Source organism: Nyctereutes procyonoides, unplaced genomic scaffold (assembly GCF_905146905.1).
Source record: "Nyctereutes procyonoides isolate TBG_1078 unplaced genomic scaffold, NYPRO_anot_genome, whole genome shotgun sequence".
In the NCBI taxonomy this organism is placed as follows: Eukaryota; Metazoa; Chordata; class Mammalia; order Carnivora; family Canidae; genus Nyctereutes; species Nyctereutes procyonoides.
In genome coordinates this window covers 16,205,275-16,231,029 of record NW_026575133.1, presented here as the reverse complement: position 1 = coordinate 16,231,029, position 25,755 = coordinate 16,205,275, and the positions used below count along the sequence as shown (strand labels likewise).

General features: G+C 40.6%; 1 protein-coding gene across 2 annotated transcripts in view; it reads right to left on the bottom strand.

Annotated features, from left to right (window-relative positions):
• The window catches only part of VTI1A (vesicle transport through interaction with t-SNAREs 1A), a 361,282-nt gene that overhangs the window by 85,410 nt on the left and 250,117 nt on the right, over positions 1 to 25,755 (bottom strand). The window lies entirely within an intron of this gene.

Below are 25,755 nucleotides of genomic sequence, written 5' to 3'. Positions count from 1 at the left end.
ACAAGGTGGCAGAAATAGCTTGCCGATGACCGATCATCATGGAACACGAAGGTGTTGGAAAATGCGAGCAGGGGTGCAGCTGTGCAACATTCCACCTGCCCCGGCTGATTGGCGGCACGGTGGCCTCTGCCCCCGAGGGGTTGCCTGTGTCACTGGGAATCCAGAGCCCAATCAGAGCAAGTTCAGGCTTTGGAACACACAGTGAGGCACTACTGTGGGCTAAGTTGGCTAGGTCATTGCTTCATTCCCTGTTCATAAGGACACAGGGACTCAGATGATAAAGCATTTCTTATCCATGAGGTTTTGTTCCCCAGGCCTTCCCCACTGGCTTTTTGCCCATGATGCCATAACTTGACTCCCAGGCTCTGCTGAAAGCTTCTTAGTAGAGGACAGCCCCAAGTCCAAGGTAAACACAGTTCTGTCATCTTGTAAACTCAACAACCTTGTAAGAAAATAACTATTATGATCCAGGTGGCTCATGAGAGGAAGAAACTGTCACTACTTAATCAGGATCGGGGAGAAAAGATTCGTTTCATATTGAACTTCACATGTTTTGATAACCCTCCCTCTGTGAAATATCAATGCCTTTAATATTTGAGGTGTCTAGCCATCCCCCCCCCCACCCGGCCCAGTTCATCAGGCATTCATGGAGAACCTACTAAGTGCCAAGAACTGTGCGGGATTCTGGAGCTTTAAGAAAAAGGGAACACAATACCTGCCCTCAAGGTTCTCACAGCCCCAGGGGAGAGCCATGTCAGCAGAAGAACCTATAACATGAACTGATAAATGTGAGATCAAGGAGAATGAGGAGGCTGTTCTGGAAAGAATGGTTGTTCTGCCTGAGGGCCTGGGAGTGCTCCAAAGAGAAGGCGCCACTTCAGCTGGGTCTCGCAAGATGAGTGAGCTCTCCCTAGATGAGGAGAGGTGCACGAAGAACAGAACATCAATGACCACTCTGCCTTCCATGGTCCAACTCAGACCCCCCCCCCTCGCCCCGGAAGACAATAACTCAGACTGGCTAGATATCGGTGAGGAATCGAAATCCCTCCCATACCCCATTCTCAGCATCCAATCACCCCAACAACTGGCGAGGGAAAGAACTGGTTTGTGATGCAGTGAATAATCTAAAGCTCATTAACCAGATAGAACTTAATCTTGATCTCTGGACATTTGTGAACTTGTAGGGGGGCCTACGCATCCATGTCTGGATCGGTCTGCTGGGAACAGAGCTCCATCTTGAGCTCTCTCCCTCACAGACACTGGAAGGCAACGATTCCATAGTTCAGGTATCAAACCAACAATAAACAGGAAAAACAAAAAGAATGGCAAGAAAAGTGACCTAGCAACAGAAAATCAATTTGTATTTTTTTTTTTTTTGATCCCCAGAAGTATGTCCTGAAAGGGTAGGCGGCCACAGACAGCTTTAATTTACCAGATTACTGTAGGTCCCAGTGACCTTGCCAGTCATCTTCACATGGATGGAGTGCTCTTGTTCTATTTTGGAGGTACCACTGCGTTTCCCACATAGAGGCTTTGCCTGGAGATCACAGAGCTAGATTGAGACCTTACATGCCGTCCCTGCCACCCCCTGGGAATGTAGGCTCCTTGCTCACAATATACCTAAAATACTGCATGCCCCTGTCTAAGGCATCCCAGGGAACAGAAGATGGGAAAGAGACTTTCAAAATTCAGCCCTATTATTTTGCTAGAACATTTTCTTTCAGTTCACTTTTTATCATTTTTTAGTTATCTCCTTATGGGACAAAATGAATAATCCAAATCTCATTGGAATTTCTCTGTTTTAAAATAATTGTCAACTATTGAGCAGGTTTCTCTTTTGATCATGATAGAATCATAGAGCTCCAGGGGCCAGACAAGTCCTCTAAAACCACAGCACACTTGATGCTTATCTCCCCTATGATAAGCATCCTTGCCAAATATTTAGGAACTGTATGTATGAATACCTTCACCAACATCATCTCGCTACTCATTTTCCATTCAGGGCAGCTCTCTCAGAAAGTTTTCTTAATTTATGCCACAATATTGTTCCAGTAATTTCCACCCACTGGTCCTAGGTCAAGCCTTGGGGCCACAGAGACAGATCTCATCATTTTTCTGTAGAGTAAACCCTTGTGAAAGTTGAAAAGGATTCATTATGGGACACTTGTCACCATTTCTCACCTCTGAATGCATCCCAATCTGGAGAGATGTCTCCAACTTTGGAATTTTTAAAAAAGATTTTATTTATTTATTTGAGAAAGAGAGTGACAGAGAGCACAAGCTGGGGGAAGGGGAGAGAGAAGGAAAAGCACCCCACTGAACAGGGAGCCCAATGTGGGACTTGATCCCAGCACCCTCGGATCATGACCTGAGCTGAAAGCAGATGGTTAACCAACTGAGCCACCCGGGTACACCCTCCAACTTTGGAATTTAGAATAGGCTTTGGCTTTTTATTCAAGGAGCTGCTTTTAGAGTCATGCCCTTGCTAGGATGCAATTTGTCTTACCTCTGATGCTTGTCCCAACCAACATAGCTTTATTCCTTCATTCACCCCTTTATTTTAGCTATTCATCCATCTACTCATCTACCCATCCACCATCTACTCACCCACCCTCCCATCCACCCATCCATCTACCCATCCATCTAGTACTTATTGAGAACTCACCATGTGTTAGGTACTATTCAGGGTTATAGTGGTGAAGATAAAAAGGGTGTCTGTCCTTGTGTAGATTGTAAGCCAGTGAAGGCATCTTGAAATAATCAAGGAAATAAATGAAGGAGAATGAATTATGATATATTAGGTAAAGTGGACAGGAAAAGTCTTTTTGAGGAGTGACATTAAACTGAACTTGGGGCAGCCTGGGTGGCTCAGTGGTTTAAGCGCCTGCCTTCCGCCCAGGGCATGACCCTGGGGACCCACGATCGAGTCAGACGTCAGGCTCCCTGCATGGAGCCTGCTCCTCCCTCTGCCTGTGTCTCTGCCTCTCTCTCTCTCTGTGTCTATCATGAATAAATAAATAAAATCTTTAAAAAATAAAAAAATAAACAAAAAATAAACTGAAACATGAAGGAAAAAGAAGGAGCCAAGGGCTGGCAGAGAAAAAGCAGTAGAAGATGGAGTCTAAGAGGTATGGAAGGGTGTGTGTATATTCATACAACTATCTATCTATATCTGTTTTATATATTTTAAATATATATTTAAATATATATATAAATAACATATTTAACTTCATGGCTCAATACATATTATATATATTTAAAAATACACAAATATAAAAAAAATACACAAATATATATAAATATATATCTTATATATATATTTATATATATTTAACTTCATTATTCAAATAGAGTCCTTTATAAATTCAACCTTACCTGCTCATAGCAAGAGCAAATCAAATTCGTTGATCCCTGTCTCTCTGTGGTCCTTAAATAGTATTTGTTGCTTTTCTCCAGAATTTCAATTAAGGAGGTCTTGTAATATATTAGTGAAGTGCCATAGGGGACTCAATGACCAGACTGACAAAGTATTAATTTCAACTAAATTACAGGATTCTTGAGTAGTCAAGGAAGAACAGTGTATTTAAATGAAAAGCCAATTCACATAACTTAAGAACAGGCTTTATGTGTTCTAACCAATTACACCTCCTCTTCTAGTTTTTAACAGCTTTGCTTATGAAGCCCATATTGAAAATTAAATGTTTATTACCATTTTTTGAAGGTGAGGTATAGAACTTGGCAAAGTATTGATTAATAACTTGTGGATGGCTGGTGTAAAGAAACCCGTTCTGAACCCCGCTGTAAACAATGCATCAGCAGAGTGTTTCAGCTATTTGTAGGCTCAGAGCTTGCCAATTTGTAATTAGTTGCAGATTTTCAATTACTTCTCAGCAAACAAAATAGTTTTATTTGTATTGTTTACTTGGCATTTAGTTTTAAAAGAATCCAATTGATTATTTTTGAAGACAGATGACTTTGGAGGGTTGGGATAAAATAAATAGATAAATTTTTGAGTAGCCCTACATCTGTATTTTTGTTTTGAGTGATGTCAGGGTACAGAACTTGGCCTAAATTCAATCAACTCTATCACACAATCCCAAAATGCCTCCTGTGCAATTTGTCAAAAAGATTTTTGGCAACTGCATATAAAACTCTTGAGATTTGTAATGAAGAACATAATCTGTGGGGGGGGAGCAAAGTTGCATTTTCTGCTAATTGAAACTGGTAAACCACTGTGGGCAAGTTTAAATTCAATAGAAGATCAAAACAATTACTATTTTAAATGTTAGTCCATGTTGCTTTCTCATCAGAGTGGTTCTAGCCATAACTCAGGGCTCCTTGTGGGTCTGTAACTTTTTCTTTGAGGAAGAAAATTCAAATCATTCAAGAAAACATATATTGAGGGGATCCCTGGATGGCTCAGTGGTTTAGAGCCTGCCTTTGGCCCAGGGTGTGAGCCTGGAGTCCCAGGATCAAGTCCCACATCGGGCTCCCTGCGTGGAACCTGCTTCTCCCTCTGCCTGTGTCTCTGACTCTCTTTCTTTCTCTGTCTCTCATGAATAAATAAATAAATAAAATCTTAAAAAAAAAGAAAAAAAAAGAAAACATTTATTGAGGACCTACATAGTGGTTGGTGCTAGAGATACCACCAAATGATTAAGGCAAGACTTCTGCCTTCAAGATTAGAGGCTAGTGAGGAAGGGACAGAGATTTACAAAGAACCCTGATTAAAGGCTGGTTATGCTAAGTATATGATAAATGAAAGGCCATGGGATTAAGGAGAAAGGGGGAATTCATTCTGACTAGCGGATCCAGAAAGGTAAGAAGGTAAAATGCAATAGATGGTGAAGGAAGGATGGATTTTCAGAGTTGTGGGGAGAAGAAGGACCAGGCTGTATAAGGAGAGAGAGAACAGGCTGAATAAAGAGCAATTGTGCACCTTGTTCAGAGAGCCAGGGGCTGGCTCATGTGGTTGGACAGATATGCACCATGTGAGGATGGCAATGAAGGTGAAAGAAGTGGAGGGACAGCTGTGGACAGCCCTGGGCAACACTGTAAGGAGCTTGACTGCTAATCTGAAGGTGGTGAGGAGCAGGGAAAAGCACTGAGCAGGGCAGTGGCAGGACCAGATGGGTCTGTGCTTGAGAAAGACTAGCTGGGGAATGAACAGTGTCTGCAAAGGGGTACAGGCAGAAAGAAAATAAATGAGAATTGATTTGAGGTATTCTGGATGTGGACTCAACCAAACTTAGAGAGTAAGTAGACACTAGTATGAAAGAAAGAGGACGGGTCCAAGCTGATTCTCAGGCTTCCACGGATGGTAACAACATTATCCAGCACAGAACATGAAGAGGAATCATTTTGATGGGGCAAGTATCACACACACACACACACACACACACCCCTCAGAAAATGTCAAGGTAAAACAATATGCAAATCTCAAAAACATGCTACATAAAAGAACAGTCATAAAAGGTCATACATCCTATGATTCTATTTATATAAAATATCCAAGAGAGCTAAATCTATAGAGATGGTGCTGGAGTAATTTCCTTTTGGGTAATGAAATGATTTGGAATCCGAGAGAGATGAGGGTTACATAACATGGTGAATGTACTGAATAACATGAAGTGATACACTTTATAATGGTTACTTTTAGGCTACATAAATTTTATACAAAAAAAAAAAAAAAAAAGAAAGATAATAGGAAAACCAAAACCAAACCCGAACCCAGAAAACATCAAGGCAGGCCATGGCACCCCTGTATTCCAGAGTTGCACATACCAAGCATCTCCTCTTAGACATAAGCAAGACCAACACAGAAAGAAGCATAAGGGAAGGCGTGTTAATGTCCCTTCACTGAGAATAATCGTGTTTGGTTCCTGGTGGACACACTCCTTCCTACCCATTATTATGCACATTTTCCTTGGCAGGCCTGGGCTGACAGCACTGGGAATGTTTAATTGGCAAGAGCCTTATTCCTTGTAGGTATATCTTGTATTTGGGGACCATCCGCCTTTACTTTGTCAAACTCTGGCTGACCTGGTAATGTGAGTAGTCAATCTGTCATGTGGGAGACATGTTAGGGGGAGTGGGGGAGGGACAAAGATGCAAAGCACATAGAGAGAGGAGCATGTAGGTCAGGAAACAGTAAGGAAAACTTTCTGGCATTCATACTGGTCATCAGTAGCCCCGGGGGAATAAAGGGCTCCCTGATGCTCAGTGCATCATCAGGAAGATTAATTAACATTTGTAAAGGCCACACACAATGTGAAAGGCCCAGTAATGGATCTCCAAAAGCTGGAGTCCCTGTTTTCCAGAAGGGTCATGAAACAAGGAGTGGAAAATATTCCCTAGAAGACAGAGCTGGGTGACCTCGGCCATGAAGAACATTGCAAAGAAACGACTGGGCTTGTCTGGGATTCTCTTCATTCTCAAGTTGAATCTGATCTGACAGATGTGGTGAGTAATTAAGCCCTCGTCCATTCAGAGTCTGAATGCCTGCACTGCGCGGAGAATGGGGCAGGAATAATGAGAGGCGCAGCCCCTCCGGGACTATTCAGGAGTGCTTGAATTTGCATGGTCACATGAACCCGAAGGAAGTGGATTATGCTGGCCCAGCCAGGAAGTGGAGACCGCCAAAGCTTTCTGATTTGCATAAATCAGAGGGCTGGAAGGCAGAGGCTGGAGGGTTCTCAAAGGAGCCCAGGTGTAGCTGCCTTTCCTCGAACCCAGCACATTTCTGTAGCTAGACGCCTTCTCACAAACACTGCCCAGGTCATTTAAGGCGTGATGTCATTTGCTCAAGTTTCCTCAACAGGTAGCATTAAGTTTCCAAAAAATGCGACTTTTATAGGCAAAGTTGCTGCACAGTCTTCTAACGAACACATTCTTTTAATCACTGTGAATTAAAGGTGATTTGGAAAGGGGTAATGCATTTTATTATGATTACTGTTGTCAAATAATTTCTAATTGTGTGACAAGGTGCTTAAGTGAAGAATTGTTTATGGCTTTAAAAAACAGTTAATGCCTCTCAAAAAAGGATTACTGCCTTTTTAAGTTTCAAATGAAGGCTACCAATTAATTAATCCATTTACATAAAAATGTCTTGGATCAGCTACCTGCAAAGATAAAGGATGAAATCTATCCTCTAATTGGAAAAAGAAAGACTGCTATATATGGTAATAAACAAATAAGCAAATAGAAATCATTAATTAAAGCTGAAGTGCCAAAATGTTCATTTTATTCTATACAATATTAAAAATGGTGGTAATGTGATGTACTTTATTGAATAACTTTGTTTTAAATATGGCTTTCCACCTACACTGTTTTACTCAGGCTTTTTCTTTTTAAATTTTTTATTGAAGTCATGCCAAATTACACGATGGTTTTAGAGACTGGAGGTAAATCTCCCTTCAGCCCCCGGCCCCCCAGCATGTAGCTAACTTTGTATTATCTCCCAGATTCACAGACATCAGCCAACCAAGATCGGTGAGAGCATTCAAACCTTGCTCACTTGGGTTCTGCACGGGTCCTCCACTTGATACAAACAGTCATTACAGACCCAGAATGGAACAAAGAAGGCAGATATTTACTAGTGAAAAACCGAAGTTCCTTAATCACCTTAATATATATAATCAAACAGAAATTATACATTACCCAGACTAATTATATATAATTTCTCGGCATTAGGTATAAATTATTCAGACTATATCAAGGGAGAAAAAAAATAAAAAAGGTTCTTCTTCGTAGCAGAATTTTCATTGTAAAATAGATCTCGCAGCAAATCCCCGCGTTCTGATATCTCTTCTTAAGTCTTTGATGACTTAAGTTTGTTTCCCTCCACTTTTTCCAAGCCCAGGCTGTGCTGCCCTTCCTGAAGTTGGACTTGGTCTTTTGGACTTGGTCTTTTTGGACCAAGTCTTGGACTGATGAACATGTGGTGCTGGAGTAAAATGTAGAGAAGAAAAGTGTAGAGGTGAAGAGAGAGAAAAGAGGACACGATAAAAAAGGGAAGCGGAAGGAGAAAAGAAGGAAAAAGAGGGGAAAACGAGGAGGAAAGGGAGACTGAAGATTAAGATAATCTGAAAGGTACAAATTGTGATAAACAGGAAGGAGGAATGCTCAGTGTCAGAGACTGGTACGAGACAAACTGCCAGTGTGGACAGGTCACCTGTCAAAGGGACTCCATGTGTTGGTGAGCAGGCAGGACGTGACACCCAGCATCCTGGCTTCGCACCATCCCTCGCTCTAAGTGAAATTAAAGGGACCTCTCATGGTCACGCTTTTTGGACTGACCAGTTCAAGCCACAAGGTGACTATCAATTGGCAGGGCCCTCTCTCTGCTTTATACAGGCAAGAATCACCACTAACCTCCAAGAGATGCATTCTCACGAGTAGAAGTGGAAAACTTGAGTTCTAGCAGCCTTTAAGAGATGCAGAGACATGAGGGTCACACAACAGAGGAAATCTATGGTTTACTGGTGGCTGTAATCTCTCTCCCTTGACAAGCCCATTTCCACCTCTAAAAATAACTCAGACCGTTCATGTATTCTTCTGAGGAGCTCAATGTGATCTGTACCAGTGGCTGGCATTATTTTCATGCCGTGTTGGTGAGAAATATGCCCTCTCTTATTGTCAGTGGGACCCAGGGCTAGAGAAGCTAAATGACTCATCCCAGGTGAAGCTGCTGGGGAGAGAGGTCATCATGCTGGGGCTCCTGGATTTGAGGTCGGTATGCCCGGCCCTTGGCCCTGGAACCTTCTGGGGGAGTATCAGGTTTGCTACCCACAAAGAAGGTTAGAGGAACTCTAGAATCACGCCCAGACATGACCCTTGGCAGTACCATTGCATCCCTGAGGAGACACAAGTCCCTTCTCTAAGTCTTTGTAGAGAGCATTTTATAGGTTACACCAAGGGTGTCCAGCCCACAATCAGACAATTTTCAAATAGAGTGCTGACCTGACTGTATTTTAATTGCTGCACGTCCCCATCAATGACAATGTGCTACACCATAGGAGGTGCTGATCCTTCATTGCTTGCCTGTAAAAGGATATTTTTGTATAGATCCCTTGGAAGTGCTCATCAATCTGTGCCAAATTTCCTGCTACTTCTGTCGGATAGGCTCAGTTTCATGGAGGGAAAGTCTTCCTAAGATTCTACGCAGAGCTATATAACTTCTTTACCTCACAGAGCCTTAGTTTCTTCATTTGCAAAACTGAGACAATTCCTACCTTTCAGGCTTGTTGATACTTAACGATAAGCACATTGCTTGGCACAAAAAAAGACCCACAACAAGTGGTGATTATCACAATTATTATCACAGAAAAAGAAGTGTAAGTGGTTGTAGAAGGCTATGAGAACAGCTTTATTTTCCTATTTTTTTTCCCCAGAGGTTTAAACTGTTCAAGTCTGTTTGCATTTTTTTTTTTTAGTCTCTGCTGATATCAACGCATTATTTAAAGAGTGTTAGAAAAGTTAATCCAAGAGAAACATACACTTGGTGTCACTGACCTCTTTAAGTGACACTTTTGTCATTAATTATTACCTTTCAGTGATAGTGCTGCGGCCAGCTTCCATTCCCTCTGGTGAATTCTAGGATAAAAAAGTAGTTTGGAACCTTTCTAGTTAAGGAGCATAGGAGCCTCTCTTTTAAACTTCTAAGAAAAAAACATAGGCAAAAAAAAAAACAAAACAAAACAAAAAACAACAACCCATAAACAAACCCCCAAAACCCAAACAAAAAATCCCCTACAGATCAGCTAATTGTTAAGGCTAAGAAGTTAGACCAGCTTGGCCACTTATAAGCGACATGATCTGAGTAAGCTGTTGCCTTACTTATGAAATGAAATCATAAAACATTTATCTCTTGGGTATATTAAAGGCTTTTAAAATCCACTAACATAAAGTGCTTAGCCTATGCCTGGTACATAGATGCACTCAATAAATGGTTACCATAATCATGTTACTATCAGTAACCATAAAACTTCCATGGAACAGTCAGGGCATTGGTGCAGGAAACATTTATTGGTAGGTATTATTGTGAACACTAGGGGTAACTGAAGCTCCCACCTACCCCAAATTCTCCCCTCTGTTTACACACACATAGAGTGATTCTGTTTCTTTTCTTCCATTTCAGGAAATTCGTTCATACTTGAAAATAGTTATTAGGCCGAGCCTTGTGTGTGATGTATGTGTTTAAAAAATGTGGTGGTGACACCTGGGGTTATCAGTCTTTTTATTTGTGGAGACAAAGGTCGTATCAGACTTGAGCGATTGTGTGTTTCTGGGCGCATGTACCGTGGGCGAACTCCTTTATCCCCCTTTATCCTGTGCACGGTAAATAGGACAAAATTTTCTTTGGAGGGGGGTCTCTCTTTAATGAGATAGGGCAAACATGAGTTATTTAGAAAGGATGTTAAACAGCAAAGTTATTTCCAGAAACTTCTAGTTCACTTAATAATTGTTGATAAATAGAAACTACTTGTCACTGCGTAGCATGTGCCCATACACCGTCTACTACCCATTTCACTGATTGTGTGAGACAGCCTCAATTTTTCTTCTTCAGTTACCATTAGCAGACAGTATTTCTAATTCTCCTCAACTGAAAGGAAGGGAGGAAGGAAGAAAGGAAGGAATGGAAAAAGAAAAAAAATCTGTCTCTAATTTAAGCAGGGTCTGGATCCACAGAATCTGAGAAGTTGTCCTGTGGTAAAATCCCTTTCTCTGCTAAGGCAGACAGCTGGTGATTTCCAGTTCACGCTGCCTCCTCAGCAGCCTGTGTCACCAACACACCACCGCGTGGTGTCAGGGCCCCTGCAGAGTGCACCAAGGCATGCTAGGAGTGTGGCCTGGAGTCTGGTGGTGCCAGGAATGAGGAGGGTGGGCAAGGGCTGGTCTGTTCTCAGGCCAGGAGTCTTGAGAGCTAAAGGTGACTTTGCACAAGCCCAGTTTTTAAAGACAAGATTTTGGAGTTCTTCAAAGAGTGGATTTTACTAATCCTGGATCCACGGGGAGGATAGATAGAAGGTATGGGAGAAGGGAAAAACTGGGCAGGGAATACATTACTATTTCTTTTTTTCCTTTCATTTCTAAAATCTTATTCTGGAGGTTAAATACATTATTTTCTTCCCCTCATTACTGGTATTATATTTGAGACCACTCTAATTTTTTCTGCCCTGAAAATGGATCACATTTGTTATTGACTTGTTAGTTAATTCACACACCCTTTACACTGAAACAGAAACCATCTCAAAGGCCTCACAGCTTCTGTGAGGACCAGCTACTTAATGTTACTCTACTTATCTCATGTTCTGGGAGACTATTCAGTGAACAATGACTGCTTATAATTTATTTCCTATCATACTTTCTTTAAGTAGGGAACTCCAACTTCTTAGGAATTATAGGAATTCCCTTCCCCCCCTACTGCCCCAGGGTATCATTAGGAAAAGAATGTGCCTTCTCTCTTTGGAGAGCAGTTTTGCTCAGTTGTGTCTTTATTCAGTTAAGACTTCCTGAATGCCTACTGTGTGCTCTGTTCTAGATAAGCTTTAGAGAGGTAGCCAATGGACAAATCCAAAGCAAGTACCAACATAATCACAGGCTAAATCAACATGGTAGTAGGCTGGGTTAAAGTATTCTAGGTTTCACTGCTGTTGCCTATTACATCATCATGAGATGAAGTACCGGTTTTTGCTTTAGTTTTTAATCTCCAACCGTTGGGAACTGGTAAGGGGTCCTAGTCACATGACAAGCATGCAGCTCCTGCCACATGCAACTCACCAAGTGCACTCAACAGCATCCAAAATGGCTTATGTCCTGTTCAATGAGACAAGTCTACTGCTTGGACGTTGTAGCAATGCCAAGTTGCTACAAATGTTTTTATTTATTTATTTTTAAAGATTTATTTATTTGAGAGAGAGAGAGAGAGAGAGAGAGAGAGAGAGAGAGAAAGAGAGTGTGTGAGCACATGCGTGAGCCAGGGAAAAGGAAGAGAATGTCTAGGCATATTCCCACTGAGCAGGGAGCATGATATGGGGCTCAGTCTCACAAGCCATGAGATCAGGACCTGAGCTGAATCCAAGAGTCGGATACTTAACTGACTGAACCACTCAGACACACCTGCTATAAATCTTTTTAAATGCTTACTCTCTGCTTCTATACTTAAGATGTCATGGACTGACACCAAATAGTTCATGGACTGGCATGAAGAGGAGTTCTAGACCAAAGGATTAATAATGTTCACTGGAGTGATTTAAAGCTGCCACCATTGGTTCTAGCTATGTGCCTTCTTACTTGGACTTCTGACCCACCTCCAAATTCTGCTGCTTCCAAAAACCAATGCAAATAGAGACCTAGTCTGTGAAAACATATTTAACTACAAGATCGGGATCCCTGGGTGGCGCAGCGGTTTGGCGCCTGCCTTTGGCTCAGGGCGCAATCCTGGAGACCCGGGATCGAATCCCATATCGGGCTCCCGGTGCATGGAGCCTGCTTCTCCCTCTGCCTGTGTCTCTGCCTCTCTCTCTCTCTCTCTGTGACTATCATAAATAAATAAATTAAAAAAAAAGAATGGATTAAATTTCTAAAAAAAAACAAAACAAAACTTCAAGATCATTTGAATTCCTCGAAGCCAGTGAAATTGTCTACTGAATTTCATGTGTATATATCTTCTTCTACAAAGTCCATGGTTTTCATCATATGTTCCAATGGGTATGTGGACTGGAAATGGTTAAGAGAAGCTAATGCCTCAATACTTTTTCATTACCTGGCAACTCTAGTTACAAATTTCAACATGCAACCACCTGTGCTTCCCTGGGAAACACACTCACCTGAGGGAACTGTTCATTTAATGAAGGCTCTAGTGAGTGGGCTAACCATTTCCCTGGTGTTTCAAAACACTATTGTTCTGCATTAAAAAACAGACTGGATTTGTCTACCAAAGATTTGAGTAGTGACAAGAGGTTAACTTTCTTGAAAAAATAATTTAAAATAATCTGTTAAAAGAAAGGGTATCAGAAAAAAAAAAAAGAAAAAAAAAAGAAAGGGTATCAGTATTCCTCAGCATTATGGAAGTATCCCCCACACTGGTGTCTTAGAAGGTTGGGGGCAAATAAGACATCCAGCTTAGAAGGGGGGATGAAATTGTAGAGTGAGGCAGGTGGGTCTGGTTGGAGGAGAGGTGAGCATTGGCTGTTATAAGTGATGGGGGACAGAGTATCCAGGTGGAACCAGATGCCATAGAGGTCAGGAGCAAGGAGATAACCAGGAGGATGAAGTCACCATTACATTAGTTTTAAGAAGGAATCTTCTTCTAGTGCTCAGACTGTGGAAAGGAACTAAGATTCCTTACAGAAATGTTTCAGCCAGGAACTCCCTATATCTTATTCTGCCAGAAAAGAAGACTAGGGGAATTATATTAAAAGGTGACTAGAGGCAACTAGAAGGGGCTTCCGTTGATCAAAGACAGGACATTTGAGCATCAAAAAGAATAATGACTACAATGGACTGATGTAAATGAGATAAAAGATCCAAGTGTTTATAATAATATTTAATGACAAATTAAAAGCCTCTTTAGTCACTTTCAGAGGTTGTTGGTGCCATTTAGTGTTTTGAAAATTGGTAAATAAATGGAAAGAAGCATTTATGCTGCTATTCTTGTATGAACTATATTTCAGAAAAACCAAAAAGCTGATAATAAGTTCTTCTGTATGGAAAAATAGCTAATAAATGCAGACAGAAGGATAAAAATCACCATTTATAACCCCTGTGTATGCATACAGTGATATCAATGTTTGCTGGTTGCTAAAACTATTGGGTTAATTGGATGACAGAGAATTTCATAATGGATGAATCAGGCTAAGCATACCGGAGCCTACTGATCAATCTTGATATTAATAAAAGTTGTTCTGTGCCTCCTAACCTGATGGTGCACAGGTATCCTGAATCTCATTAAGTTTTTAAATAATGACTCATTTATAGAAACTATGGAGAAGAGAAGAACATGCTGAACAGCACAAGGAAAATGCACAGGCCAGATATACAATTATGACAAGTTTTACAGGACAATCCTCTGATTTTCTTCAACAAATACAGTAAAAACTGGAGGAGGCTCTATAATAGGTCAAAAGACAATTAAGAATGGATCAGCCAAATGCAACAGATGCACCTTGTTTGGACCCTGATTTACACTGCCCAACTATGTGGGTACATCTGTGAAACAATTAGGGAAAATTTGAACCTGGACAGATTACTATTATCATTATTAATAAATTATTATTAGAGTCTGGTAGGTGTGGTAAGAGTATTGTGGTTAGGTTTTTTAAGAAGTTATGCTATATCAACTAGATTACAAACTTTAATATTTACAGGTAAAATCAGATATCTGGGACTTGCTTAAAAATACTCTAGCACAAAAGCAAAGAAAATAAGAATGGTCATATGTTGGTAACTGTAAAAGCTAGGTGTTGGGGAACACAGACTTCACGACACTATGTTCTTTATCAGGGTATGTGTGTGTACACATGTGTGAGAGAGTAAACTACTGTAATGAAAAAAAAATTTTTTTTTTTTTTTTTAAAGAGAATCTCAGAAAATAAAGGCAGGCAAGCTGATGAAAAATGCAACGCTTATCTTTTGAGTCTTTGAATTCAGGCCCATACTTGCCCCAGCCCTGGGGTCTGTGGAAGGGTGAGCACAGGTCACAGGGGGGAGTTCAGTCTCATTGGTCTCTGTGGGGCAGGGTTACTAGGTGCGTGGGAACTCATGGGGAGAGAGCAAGCATGCTGAATCCACAATCCTCAATAGAGGCTGAGGCAGCTTTCTGATTGGTGGGAGGGAAGGAGACGGTCAGGATCTACTCTGGGAGAGGCAAGCAAGAGTATCCCAGCCACGGTCTAGCGTCCTCTTTAACCTCATTCCCAGAGCAAATCCAAAACAAGTACCAACAGAACATGCCATCTGGAATTCTATAATGCACTCCTGGCAACAGGCCATGGCAAGCAACCCTCAGAATTGTAGACGATTGGCATATTTAAAGGCCACACACATCTTTTCTCCAACCCTCTGACTATCCTCTTGTATGTTATTAATGTGTTTAAATAACTGTAATAAATTTGGACTTGGAAGGAGTTTGGTCAGAGGCAATAATACCAAACTTGATACACAAATGACCTACTGGGACCTGTAATATCTCCATGCCAGCTTTTTTCAATTAAATGACCACAACTAGCAAACAACTATTAACATGGGGACTGTGTGGGATACAAAGATATGCAGTGTCTGCAATGGTGAGCCACAAAATGCTTGTAGGAGAAGAGGGAAAAAAAAACAGTTTCTCATATAAGTTCTTGAGACAAAGATGTTATTCAGCTTTACAGTCCTTTGAGCTCCTCCCAGGAATATTCCACCAATTTCCACAATTGCAATTGGAGGCTGTGTGCTAAAGAACCTGTAATATCCATATAATGTCCACACTTGTCCTAAACCCAGAGTCAGAGAGTCAGAGACTCTTGCTACTGTACCCTTGGTGACAAGAGCTATCTCAGATTACTCCTTTATCAACTGAAAATGAAAAAGAAACTGTCTGATTGTGCTCTTTTTCTCTGGGGCTATCCCACATATTCAAATTGTGTTTACTTTTGCAGTCCAGGACACTGGTCTACCAAGCTATTGCTTCTTATTCAATAGCAACCATGCTTTCTGAACCACAGATCCAATCATTCAGCAGGGGCAGGCCACTGAAATTGAGATTGTCCTGAGGATTCAGGAGGTCAATCTGCCATATTATAGTGCATGCTGGACCCAACTATCCAAGATAAAGTCAGCATGACCCATCAGTCTAGGCCCCTGGGCTGGAAGAGTCCATTCCTAATACAGAATTAAGAGGTGGATAGGACTGCAGGAGCTTATCTGGTTTAAGTCTCAGCTTCTTGCAGAAAACCTGACACAAAACATTCTACAGCTCACCCTTGACTATGATGGGGTTACATCCCAATAAACCTATTGTAAGTTGGAAATATTGTAAGTCAAATAAGCACTTATCACACCTAACCTACTGAACCTCATAGCATAGTTTAGGGTATCTTAAATGTGCTCAGAAGGCTGACATTAGCCTACAGTTGGACAAAATCATCTAATACAAAGCCCACTTTACAATAAAGTATAAATAATATGACTTGTGATTTATTGTAAACAAAATCATCAAACGCAAGCCTATACTAGAATAAAAAAATAAATAATATGTTGACTATGTCATGTGACTTCTTGAATACTGAACTAAAAGTGAAGGACAGAGCGGTTATATCAGTACAGGATGGTTCTAAGTTTATCAGTTATTTACCGTCATGGTTGCATGGCTGATTGCGAGCCACCCCGGCCCACCATCATGAGAGAGTTTCCTATGGCATATCTCTGGCCTGAAAAAAGATCCAAATTCAAAATATGGTTTCTACCGAATGCATATTGCTGTTGCACCATCATGAAATTGAAAAATTTAAGTCAAACCATCATAAGCTGGGGACCCTCTGTACTTCATTGGGAAGTTCTGAATCTGAGGAAGCACGCTGTTAATGTTGCAGCAAAGAGTCCTTAGTTTATAAAAAGGTCAAGTCCTGTTTGAAGCCCTGTACAGGATGAAATATTTCTTCAATGGATACTCAGCCCATATCCCTACAGGACTCCTGCCACTATTGCTCCTACTACAACTGACAACAGAACAATGATAATGATGGTAATTGTAATGTCAAGTATGTAGAGTCTTTATTTTCTTTTGGGTCTTTACCTTAACCTTTATCTTTTTTTTTTAGTCTTTTATTTATTATTTTTTTATAAATTTATTTTTTATTGGTGTTCAATTTGCCAACATATAGAATAACACCCAGTGCTCATCCCGTCAAGTGCCCACCTCAGTGCCCATCACCCAGTCACCCCCACCCCTGCCCACCTTCCCTTCCACCACCCCTAGTTTGTTTCCCAGAGTTAGGAGTCTCTCATGTTCTGTCTCCCTTTCTGATATTTCCCACTCATTTTTTTCTCCTTTCCCCTTTATTCCCTTTCACTATTTTTTATATTCCCCAAATGAATGAGACCATATAATGTTTGTCCTTCTCTGATTGACTTATTTCACTCAGCATAATACCCTCCAGTTTCATCCACGTCGAAGCAAATTTAACCTTTATCTTATAAGTACTATTATTACCTCCACTTACACATTAAAAACCTGAAAAATAACTTGTTTTAAGTCACAAAACTAGTTAGTGGACAAAGCCAGACTATCTGGCTCAAGAGGAGTAGTGTGACCCATTATGAGATACTGCCTCTTTTTTTTTATTTTTTTTAAAGATTTTATTTATTTATTCATAGAGAGAGAGAGAGAGAGAGAGAGAGAGAGAGAGAGAGAGAGAGGCAGAGACACAGGCAGAGGGAGAAGCAGGCATCATACAGAAAGCCTGATGTGGGACTTGATCCAGGTTCTCCAGGATCACACCCTGGGCTGCAGACTGTGCTAAACCGCTGCGCCACCGGGGCTGCCTGAGATACTGCCTCTTATCATACCTATGAACATTGGCTTTGAATTAACAATCTGAATTCTAAACTGTGACCTGAATTACAAAAGCAAATGTCCAGATTTTGCCTGAGCTCATGCTCAGACCAGCCTAGTTTTTCTTAACTCTGGTTCCAAGTAAGAATCGTGTGCAGATCCTGGGTGGCTCAGTGGTTGAGCATCTGCCTTTGGCTCAGGGCATGATCCCGGGGTCCTGGGATCGAGTCCTGCAAAAGACTCCCTGCAGGGAGCCTGCTTCTCTCTCTGCCTGTGTCTCTGCCTCTCTCTTTGTGTCTCTCATAAATAAATAAACTCTTAAAGAAAAAAAAAAAAAGGAATTGCCTGGAGAGCTGTTAAGAAATACTGATGCTGGGAACATACCCCTAGAGATTCGTGTTCATCGGTCCAGGGTGGGGCGTGGTCATCTGTATTTTTAAAAAGTTCTCCAGGTGATTCTCACATGCAACCAGAGCTGAGAACCACTGGATGAGACTGAAGTGCTTTGCAAAAGTAAAAAATACATTTGGCATTGTTGCATACCTTCTCCTCCCTCTTCGATTGTCGCAAAGGAGAGTGGTGTATTAAAGGCTTTTATTACTTACTTGAATATGGAACCCTTGTACACAGTGTCTACAAATATAGATGGGAACTGCTGTTCTAACCATTTGGAAACCAGTAATTTAGGTTAATAAATTTGGCATCTCCCTTTTAAACAGAAAACTTGGCACCTTTAATGTCTAGGATGAGAATTTATCAGAGCAAAAGTCTCTTTCTTCAATGAGGATACAGAGGCACCTGGGTGACTCAGTCAGGTAAGCATCTGCCTTTGGATCAGGTCATGATCCCAAGGTCCTAGGATCAAGCCCCACATCAGGCTCCCTGCGCAGTCAGGAGTTTGCTTTTCCCTCTGAGTCTGCTGCTCCCTCCACTTGTGCTCTCTCTCTGGCTTGCTCTCTCTCTCTCTCTCTCTCTCTCTCTCAAATAAGTAAATAAATAAATAAACAAATGAGGATACAGAAGATCCTTAGGCCAGCTTATTCTTTTAACTAAAAACAAAGATCTACCATCTCATAGTCAAAAGGAACCTTAAATACCACCTAATTTCTCTTGGAAACACACACACACACACACACACACACACACACACACCCCCCAATGCAGAAATCCTTTCTAGAGCATTCTCCCAGATGGTCATTTAGCTCTAGCCTGAACAGTTCAATGACAAGAGACCTCACTCCTTCACAAGACAACACACTGCATTGTTGGCAGATCAAGTCTTCTTTATATGGGCTCCAAATTGCCTCCCTATAACTTGTACTTGTTCATAGCCCTGTTGTTATCTGGAATAATGGTATAAAGTCTCTTTTTCTTTCAAATGAGTGTCCTTCAGCACATCATTAAGGCAGAGCATGGTACACTGGAGGGAACACAGGACTATATAGGAACCAAGCCACCCGGGATGTGAGATGGAGGTTTGCCTCAGACTTTATATTTTAGCAAATGAAGCACTTCAGGCCTTAGTGTCATTGTGGGTAGGAAAAATACATAAAAACAAAGACAACAGGAAACTTGTTTTGTATAATTATAAGCATCAAATTAGAAGTCTAAGTGAAATGCTTTGTAACTAAAAAGCATTCTATGTTATTGTATTAATAAATACTTTAAATTATTGTGTTTTTATACTGGACAATTCTTCTGTCATTTGAAACATATATTCTCTTTCCAAAGTTACATATATTGGATTTGCTAAATAGTTATATTAATGATGGTGAGTGAGTGCTCCATGATGCCACCTATCTGTTACTTGTGTTGGTGATCCAGTGATCAGAAATAAAAGCTGTCCAAGCCGGAAAGGGTCACAACGTGCTAATGCTGTCTTTTAGTCGGCTGGCAGAGCAGAACAAAGAGAAGTCTGGACTTGAAATCAGAAGGTCTGGGTTAGAATCTGCCTTTTACTAGCTAGGTGCCATGAACACATCAGTTTAACCGGTTTCCCCACGCATAGAAGTGGAGGATGATAATAATGATCTAACATGCACTATTCTTAGGATAAAATAAAGTGAAACACGTGCAGTATTCAACAATAAAGGCTGTTGATTCTAATTTCAGAGCATTATACCACTGTTATTTTTTCAAATCAGTGAGAAACCATCAGAAAAGTGTATTATATGGGGATCCCTGAGTGGCTCAGCGGTTTAATACCTGCCTTCAGCCCAGGGCGTGATCCTGGAGATCCGGGATCAAGTCCCACATCAGGCTCCCTGCATGGAGCCTGCTTCTCCCTCTGCCTGTGTCTCTGCCTCTCTCTCTGTCTCTCATGAATAAATAAATAGAATCTTAAAAAAAAGAGAAAAGTGTATTATAGTCTCTCTAAAGTATATGGGGACGCCCAGTTACCTGGATTCCATCAGGACAGAGTTCTTAATTTGTAAAATGAATTAATTGGACAAGCTGATCTTTAAGCCCTTTTCTAGGTATGGTCTGGGGCCACCAATATCCTTACTACAAATCAAACTGAAAAAAGTTTCAGAAGTAAATTGATTCCTGAGATCAATCCAGTTATTCCACAATCCCCAAATACTTCCGCTGTGAAAGCCACGGCTTCAATTTGCAAATGTGTTTGAAAACGACTCCCTTTAGGAAGATATATTTGTTTCCAACTTAGTTCTGCTAGCCACATTCCTGAGGTGAGGTACTGGAATATTAAAAAAAGTCAACAGAAACAGACGTTTCTCCAAAGAAGAAATACAAATGGTGAATAACCACACAAAAAGATGCTGGACATCTTAGCCACTAGGGAAATGCAAATCAAAACCACAATGGAATATTCTCACACCCACTGGGATAACAGTAATCAAAAAGACAGACAATAACAAGTGTTGGCGAGGACGTGAAGAAATTGGAACCCTTGCACATTGCTGGTGGGGGTAAAAAACAGTCCAGCTACTTGAGAGAACAGTTTGGCTGTCCTTCAAAATGTTAGCACAGAGTAGTATCCTATGACCCAGCCATCCTACTCTTAGGTGTGCAGCTAGGAGAAATGAAAACATATGTCCACACAAAAAACCTGGATGTGAATGCCCATAACAGCATAATTCATCATGTCTATCAGTTGATAAGTGGATAAATAAAGTGCACATATTCATACAATGGAATATTAGTCAGCAATAAAAAGATATGTAGTACTGATCGACGTCGCAACATGGATGAGCTTTGAAAACCTTATGCTCAGTGAAAGAAGCCAGACACAGAAGACCGCATATTGTATGACTCCATTTATATGAAATGTCCGAATAGCCAAATCCATAGAGACAGAAAGTAGATTAGTGGTTGTCAGGGGTTGGGGAGGGGGGGCTAGAGGGGCAGAGAGTAACTGCTAATGGATACCAGATTTCTTTTTGGGGTGATGAAAATGTTCTAAAATTGAGTGTGGTGATGGCTGCACGACTCAGTGAATACACCAAAAGCCACTGAACTGTACACTTTAAATGGGTGAATTGTAGGATATGTAAATTATATCTCAATAAAGCTGTTACAAGACTCAATAGAAACACGTAATCATAAAATTACAAGGATCAAGGATCAACTCAATTTAAATCAAAGTGCAAAGAACATGTGTGTTTGTGTAAAGTATTTTCTGTGGATAATTGCTTGGTATGTTCAATTGCTTGAAACCCATTTTTGCATTTGGATCATTTTTCAAGGAGGAGCTGAAATTTAAGGAAGTAAAATAGAATAAACAAGGCTATTGTGGCATAAAAAATATATTTCTTTTATTTTACTACCTAGGATTGACTCAGCAGTGTAAAATGCCATTTAAAAAAAGAATGACAAAGTTTGAATGGGAAAATGTATTTCATCGTGGAAGATAAAAGTCATTCCTTCTCTACAGTGAATACAGGTAATTTCAGAAGCAGCGGCTCCTAATTATTCACTGTTGAAAAGCTAAAAAAAGGTTCATATTGAAAACAGTGACCTCCAGTTTGCTCCGTGAATGAAGGCAGACACAAATTCTCATTTTCCTAGAATCCTGGTTGATAACTGAGTTGGGAAAAGCATGCATTTCTTCATTACAGTGCAGTCGACTGTTCATTTAAATAACAATACGCTGCATAAAAGTCACAAAAGCATTATCTAGCAGTTCCACTGTGTTGAAATGCATTATTAGTACTAACAATGCCAAGTAGAGTAAATAAATGACTGTCTTCTTATTTTCAGCATTATTCCTGATTACTTAGCTTTATGAAAGGGTAGCATTATTATTAGCGGTGCATTCGACACCTTGGTCAACACTATTTGCTTGGATAACTCTTGAACTGGAAGGGATTTTAAAATAGAGCTATGTTTTTTTCTAGGTTATCCAAGAGCGAAAAAAACCTCCAATCCAGTGCTTATGTATCATACATTTTTAACAGAAAATATTTGAAGAACTCAACTTCTGTTCACTATATATGTGTGAAAAGTGGAATTAAAGCCTTCATTAAAGACAGCACACTTGCAATACTACTTATTTAAAAATGTAAAATTTACATCAATAGTTTAACTTTACATCAGAAGATTTCCTACCAAGAACATGCTAATGCTTCCATTTTTAAAGTTCCTTGAGCCCAAAGTCTGGGCCTTTTTTTTTTTTTTCCTTTTTTTCACTCCCTGAAATACGCAGTACTCTACAAGATGCCACCGACTAAACTTGTTATGAGAGCACCATCAATCGTCCAAGTGCATGCCAAATAAAAGGAGAGATTTCAAATCGTTCACTCGTGAGTCTCTAGTCTGCCTTGGTTAGATGAAAAGAGGCATCTCAGTTAAAGATCTGAGCCATATTAGGTGTTTACAGTGCCTGATTGGAGTACAGCTCCTCTCAAGATGGGGTCACAGAATATAAGCTTATAAAGTGTTATCATTTTGTGGGGAGTACACTGCACACCAGGGTAATTGACTCTTGTCCAGGAAATGGAAGCTTTTGGGTTTGTGCAAATGCACTGAAGTCTTATGTTTTGGTGTGGGAAGGGAGCAAGAACAGTTGGAGGAAATGACAATGTGTGAATTAATATTCAGGTAAAGGATTATGTGAACAGAGGGAAAGATTCTTCAAGAGTGTGTCACACATGGTATTCTCAAAAATTGGTCACAATGGTATTTCCAATCCTACTGGTTTTCCACAACCTTGCCATCCCTGCATCATGAGATGCCATCTATGTCTCACTCCACTTAAAACTGGTGGACCCTGGTGACTATCTTACTCATCTTCAGGGTCCTGTGCATCTGAGCCTGAGACCACGATGCTGTGAGGTAGCCCAAACTAGCTCATGCAGACAGACTGGGTGGCTTGAGACAATGAACAGAGAAAGGGCATAATGCCAGCCAGTCCCTAGCTGCCCCGGGATCTCATCTCTTCCCAACTGCTGGAGCTCCGGGCTCTGTCTGCAGACTGTCATGAGAGACCGGGGTTAGGACACTTGGCCAAACTGCTCCTTACTTCCTGACCCAAAGGAACTGTGAGCAATGTTGACGGTTGTTCTAAGCCACCGTCTTTTGGGGTGATTGGTTACAGAGCAGGAGATAGATAGCTGAGAGAGAAGAGAAGGACACCTGAATGGAGACTCATTATACAGAGGGTGTATCTGAAGCCAAGTCTTTCAAAGTATGACCTCTAGACATGCAGATAAAAACTCCCTGTATATCAACAAGTGAGGCCCCAATTTGGTCATTATTCAGAGCTTATTAAACTCCTCTGCGGTGGGTCAGTGTCCCCACAGTGGAAGCTCTAGGTATTCCAGAGTGGGAGAGCATGAGCAGGGTGAAGAAACTTGCCTTGAACCCCGATTTATGCAGCAAGCATGGTCCTCCTGTCTACGTTTGCTCAGGGGTCCCGACAGTGGTGGGCAGGGAAGTGAGAGCCTCTCTAAGGTACCCATTGGCACAATCACTGATTCCCACTTGCCTTTAGAGCTGGAATAAAATTGGACAGTTTGTAGCTCCTGGGCACATGTTATTTTAAAACCTCCATGTGTCTGTTTTCTCGTTTGCCTAACTCTCGCTTAAGTCTTCAGAACCCAGGCCAGGCGTCACCAACTCTAGAATTCCAACAAGGGCTGAGAACTGCTCATGTACATCTATTGTATGATTGCATCTGCCACATTAAATAGTTATGAATCTATTAAATAGATTAATTGATTATTACTCAACTAAGAGATACATAGTATCTGTCACATTAAAATTTATGATACAAATTCTTATTCAGGTGTGTTTTCTCACTAGATTGTGTATATTAAGAGATACAAATTATTTACATTTGTATCTTTACCACAAAAAGCCTGCCTTGTCACAATAGCTGGTGCTCCTATATGTTTGTGGACATGAACAACTAAAGATAAGCTGGCTTCAAAGGACCCATTTGGTGACAATGTCTCCAGGCATTTCAAACATCCTGCGTTCTTCTCTGATCTCATTTGGAAATCTCTCGGTCTGGTAAATTCCCAGGAGACCACTTCATCAGAATTTCATTCATGGCACTTCCCCTCATCTTCGACCCTTGTCCTCCAAAGCCTTCTTTCTATCTGAGAACCATCTCTTTACCTTGGACCATACTTACGTGTATTCCTACTAGATCTGCCTTCTAGATGGTCTACTCCATGGTGGCGGGTGCCCATCCCTAGCATGAGGAACAGCACTTCACATGCTTGGGGTGGGTTTGGGAAACAGTGCATCTCCCTTGTCTTGGGATACTTTTACAAAGTCATAACTGCCTCTGTCGTCTCTTCCCTGGGGTTAGCAACTCTGCCTCCAATGAGTCTGGAAATGTACTAGTCTTAGATATGTTCAACAGGTGATATCAAGATGGACTCAAATGATTTAAGGACAACCTGCCAAAGTCCTCAGAAGCTGACTGCGCCCTTGAAGTAGGTCATCCTCGGGAGCGGTTGCTTTTCATCTACCCAGCAGGTGTGTGTCATCAAATAAATATCTTAAAATGTCTTCCAGCCAGGAACAAATATCTCGCAAGGAAAAGGAAGTACATAGGCTCACTGGCTGGAGGTCCACATGGAGAGCATGAAATGCCTTTTTTCAAATATACAAAAAATGATATTTTTATTAAGCACACAAGTCCACCCCTCCTGTTTACTGTTCCCTTGTCTATTTTCTTGCCTTATGTCCCTGACCCCCAACTAAAAAGCTTCCGAAAGAAACTAGTCTCAATTTTTAAGCTTCATTTATGAAGGTTTTAACAAAGAGGATCCCTCAAACCTGGTACCACAAAGTACATTTTCCCCCCCTCAGAAAACTATGATAATAATAATCATAATAATAGGTAGGCAAGCTTGGCTCACTTGGGATTATCTCTCCTACTTCCTGACTTTTTTTTTTAGTGTTTAAATTAGTCATTAGTGTTATCTTCCTTCTTTTTTTGCTGAGAGATTCAGGAGATATTAAAATTCAGTAATTAGTGGTATTTCATTTTTGTAAGATTAGATTTTATAAAATAGTATGACAATTTGTTCCTGAATATTCTTGAGCCTACCCAATCACTACTTCTACAAGCCAATTAGCAAGTATCACTGGACCCAAATATTTAAAAAAATAATATAAGAAAATACAAGCCTGTGGTTTAACCCTGACTTCAAAGTTATGGGAACAGCTTAGAAGAGGAAATATTTGGGCTCAATGTGGATAAGTTTTGGCTTTAATTTTATGCACATTACTTATAACTTCCAAAGCCAAAAATAATTCTAAGAACCATGAACACAATGCACATCATGTGAGATTGAAAAGGTTGGCTCATAATTATTTCAAGATGAATTGTGTAGACCACTACATTTTTTTTTTACTCACATGAAGGTTATTCACTAATAATAATGTTGGATTTTGTTAGATCAGTGTTTTCTGAAATCACTGTTTTCTACAAACTCATACCATTTTCCTGACCTTACCTGAGCATCACATGAGCTAGTATTTATTTAACTGTTTTCTTTATGTCAATTTTAAGTTAGCCTTTTAAAGAAGAAAAATATCACCTCATCTCAAGCAGTAATGGCAGTAAAACTATGGGTCTGATGGCTTCTTCAATTTGTTCTTTTAGATAAAAAAGGGGTAAAGTAAAAGTTGCCTCTCTCAGGAGAGGCATAGTAGTTGATCTTTTCATTTGATAAATATATATTAAGTACCTAGTATGTGCCAAGCCTTCTGCATATGCTGGGTTGACAGCAGCTAAC